Raw genomic sequence first — 4,609 nt, 5'->3', positions numbered from 1 at the left:
AGCCTTTAAATTAGTGGATTTGGTAAGTAATTAATAAATTTATTAATTGAATTTATTAATTGATGAACAGAAATGAAAGTGCCCTTATTTTTTTTTTATTTTTTTTATTTTATTTATTTTTTTTTACTAAATTATAAGTTAGTATTTATACTTTGAAACCAAATCTGGTTTAGTTGTTATTCTTTGACCATGATTTCAAAACATTTATTTCTTGTCATTATTTTTATTATTCTAAATAAATATAAATTATTAAGAAATTTTTCTATGTATATGAAAAACGTTGAATTAGAATAAGAAAGACAAGTTTTAGATATGTAATAAGCTTGTTATTTTGTGGCTAGCTAGTTTTATGTCCGAATTTAAGAAAATAATCTTTTTACATAACAGTAAAGATCAGATTAGGTAGAATATAATGACCCTTTTTACATCCGCTCAAAACTAAGAATTTGGTGGTCCAAAGACACCCTTGTATAAAATGATTATAAATTCTAACCTAGAAAACACAGATATTTCAAAAGAGGAGAAATGTCATTATTGGATGTGGATACAACTCCAATAGGGCTGGATATGTATCCACCAACACATATACATAATTATTTTTTTATTTTTTTGGACATCTTAGGATGCATCAGGACACGTGCAAATATGTTTGGATACGTGTCGGACACATTTTGCCTATAAATTAAAATGCAGCAAAGCAAAGAAAAACAAAAATTTCATATTCAAAAGGATCAAGAAGGCGAACACAAACTTCTACTAATTTGTAGCTCTTGCTCTCAACCTTCATACCTCCCTCTCAACATCCATCACTGGACATCGCAACCCATAAAGAGAAGACAAACATGAACGACTTCTGAACTAGTGAACCCTAGCTCTCGCAACCATCAAACCTCCCTCCTAGCCTTAATGGCTAGTACATGCTCAACAGTTTGAGAATAGTGCAACCCACCTGCAGCCGCAAGTCCCTCTATCGTTCTTAATCTCTCTCACTTTGCTTGTCAAAGGAGATGCCGAATAAGTTACGGAAAATATCATAGTCTTTAATTAACCAAAATATTCGTATTCCTGCATTTATACTTTGATCACTACTGAACAAAAATACCCATTAATTTGTGCACATGAGCTTCGAGAGAAGACCAACCTAATGCATGCAATGTCATGAATTTAACCTTTGGATCTTTATATGCATGAATAAATCTTTTTATACATCATACATACATATTATTAACATTGGCAATACTTTTTCACTAAAAAGGAAAAGCATGCGTCAATATTCATAATTTTAATGTTAATTAATTAAGGTATCTTGGTATCATTATTTTTACAAAATTGTTATATTTTCATATCTATATTATATCGTACCTTTATCGTATACAAGTATTGATGCTGCCTAGCTTCTTACATTGGCTTCAAGTACATAACAAATATAAAATAGTTTAAAATTATATATACTTTTTTCTCGTGACCTATTAAAATTTCAAATAATTTGATAAAATCATAAACTATGAGTGTAAATCTTCTAATATGTTAAATAAGATTTTGGGAAAAGGTAACAACTAGTTTGATCTCTCTTAAAGTTCGGCAAAAAAATAGGAATCTTTCATGAGGTTTTAAAATTTTCATCGACCTTTCCTAATGTTTCAAAAGTCCTAAGGACCTCCCATGATATTTGTAAAAAAAACAAAAAACAAAAAACAAAAAAAAAAAAAAACAAACAAACAAACCTTCCCTTGTGTCTTTTTATAACAAATCTCATGAGAGATTCATAAAATTCTTGAAACCTTAGAAGAGGTTACAAAAAATTTTAAAACCTCAAGAGAGGTTAGTATCTCTTTTGTTAAACTTGAGGAGAGGTCAATATCTTTTTGGAGGGCTTCAAGGGCGATCAGCATCTTCAGGGATGGTCAGTATCTTTAGAGATCTCCCTTAAAAATTGTCAAAAAAAAAAACACAAGTATAAGTTTATATCTTTTTGGCATATAAGCATTTTCAGTTCTCACTAGTCATAGTATGGTGACTACTACGGCTATGCAATCAATTAATACGGTAAATTTGGTGAATTAATCGAATTCACAGAAAAATTTAGGTTAACCATATCCCTTAATCAAACCAAACCAAATTAAAGAGTATACCAAAACTTGAACCCGACTAAATTTTATTACAATTAATTCGTGCTGTACTTCAAATTTACATATATATATATATATATATAACATAAATAGATATTATATAGATATATAAGCATATATATTTCCTTATTTGTATATATTTATATTTTATGTATTTATATATACGCATTCAATCAATTAATTGGCAAAAAATTTCTCTTAAACCAATCAATTAGCAAACACCAAAATTTTTTAAAAATAAAATAGGATCGATTAAAATTCAAATCTTAATATAATTGATTTGACTGAACTTCTTCAATTTGGCCAGTAAATTTAATTTTCATCTATGCTTAGTCCTAATGACTATGTTCCTTTATAAAAAGAAAAAACCCCCACCTCATAAAAAAAAAAATGATACGCCCAAAATAATCTAACCAATGAGGGCAGGTCAACACCTGTCTTGCGCCTTCTTCGGGTCAGACATTCTGATGAGCGATCAGCTCCAACTTAATAAAGAGGAGTAGAGATCCATGTCAGCTCCTTAAATAGTCGAGTAATAGGTGCAAGCACTTTATGACTGGGAAGCGATTCACGCCCCCGCGCAATAAATACGAACCAACCTACGGTCAACTCGAGCCCCTATAAGAAGGGATCTGGAGACGAGGCCAAGGTAAGTGACTAAACACCATTCTACTATTGCATTCAGCCTTTCTAAAAGCGTTCCTCTTACTTAGGCATCGGAGTGATCCCCTGGAGTACACCCCGGGTCCTCTAAGCCTTTCTTTTCTTCCCCTTTCAAGTCAACAGAAGTCGAAGGAGCATCCCAGCAAATTTTACCCCGCAACAGTTGGCGTCGTCTATGGGAACCTGCTTTTAAGAGGCGATCATATCTTACTCTCGACTTTCGACATTCCAGCAATGCCGACCTCACACAATTCTACCTCCATCCCTGCTACAAAAGAATCGTCCCAGTCCATTCATTCCACGCCTACAGAGTCATCGGGTGTCAGTAAGGAGGAGTTCCTTGCTTTCCAAAAAGAAATGAAGGACATGCTCAACCGACTCTTACAACAAAAGAGTCAAGAAGGGCACGTCTTCCACCAACCGCAAGAGAACCGCAGCACAGACAAGCACGCTAACAAATCAATGGAGAACGAGGAGAAAATCTACCTCAACAAGAAGGTAGAAGATGCAAACAGTGTGGACATTAACCAGCAAAGATCCATAGAGAAGATGATGAAAGAGGGCAGAACCAAACCTTACTACGGGGAAGCATCCCCGAGGTCTTCAGAGCCGCTATTCAATAAAGAAATCATGGAGGCTCCATTGCCAAGTAGATTCAAGATGCCCACCTTTGAAAGGTACGAAGGTTTGTCTAACCCAATTAATCACCTGGATAATTTTAAAATGTTGATGCAGTTGCAAGGGGCTCCAGATGCCATCATGTGTCGAGCTTTTGCAACTACCCTTAAGGGTACTGCCAGAGATTGGTACCGAACATTGCAACTCGGATCCATCGGTTCCTTCTCAGAGATGGAACAACTGTTCACTAGCCACTTCCTTAGTAGCTGGAGAATTGCTAAAACAACGGGTCATCTCATGAGTATGGCGCAAGGAGAGTAGGGGACTCTAAAAAATTTCATGCATTGCTTCAACATGGCAACCCTAGAAATCCGCAACTTTGACATGGGGGTGGCCTTGGCAGCCTTGACAAAGCTCTCCAGCCCGGAAGCTTCTTATACTCCCTAGGGAAAAAGCCGCCGGTAGATATGGGGGAGCTGATGGTCCGAGCACAGAAATACATCAATTTGGAGGAGATAATGGATACAAGAGGAAGTCGCATAGAGCGGAAAAGGAAAAATAGTAGCAGGAAAACAGGAGAATCCTATAGATCCGCGAAAAGACACGAGACTAGTGCGCTACATGCGGGTTCAAAGATGAGAGGACAGCACAACAAGTTCTCCACCTACACAACCCTGAACATACCGCGCTCAGAATTACTGATGCAAATCAGAAAGAAGGATTACATCTCGTGGCCTGAACCCATGCGAACGCCTCTTCACAAGCGGGACATGTCCAAGTTCTGTGCATTCCATAGGGATCACGGCCACGACACAGAAGAATGCATTCAGTTGAAGAAAGAAATTGAAGTCCTAATAAGAAGAGGACACCTGTCAAAGTTTATAAATAAAGATCCAACAAGGGAACCTCTTAAGCAGAAGAGGCATGGCGCAAAAGAAAAAGAAGAGGAGGTCATAGGGGAGATCGCGGTGATCTTCGAAGGATCCGCTAGTGGAGGAGATAGCAGGAGTGCCCGCAAAAGATATGCTAAACAGGTGCTATCGATGGAGAAGAGGGAAACCAGTAGCAAACGAAACAAAAAAGATGACATCATAACCTTTGATAGCGGAGATGAAGAAGGGGTGCAGTAGCCACATGATGACGCACTGGTGCTCTCTCTACTTGTGGCCAATTACATGGTTAGACGCATATTGATAGGC

The sequence above is a fragment of the Malania oleifera genome, chromosome 11 (genome assembly GCF_029873635.1).
Source record: "Malania oleifera isolate guangnan ecotype guangnan chromosome 11, ASM2987363v1, whole genome shotgun sequence".
NCBI lineage: Eukaryota > Viridiplantae > Streptophyta > Magnoliopsida > Santalales > Ximeniaceae > Malania > Malania oleifera.
Note: the sequence above shows the minus strand (reverse complement) of the source record.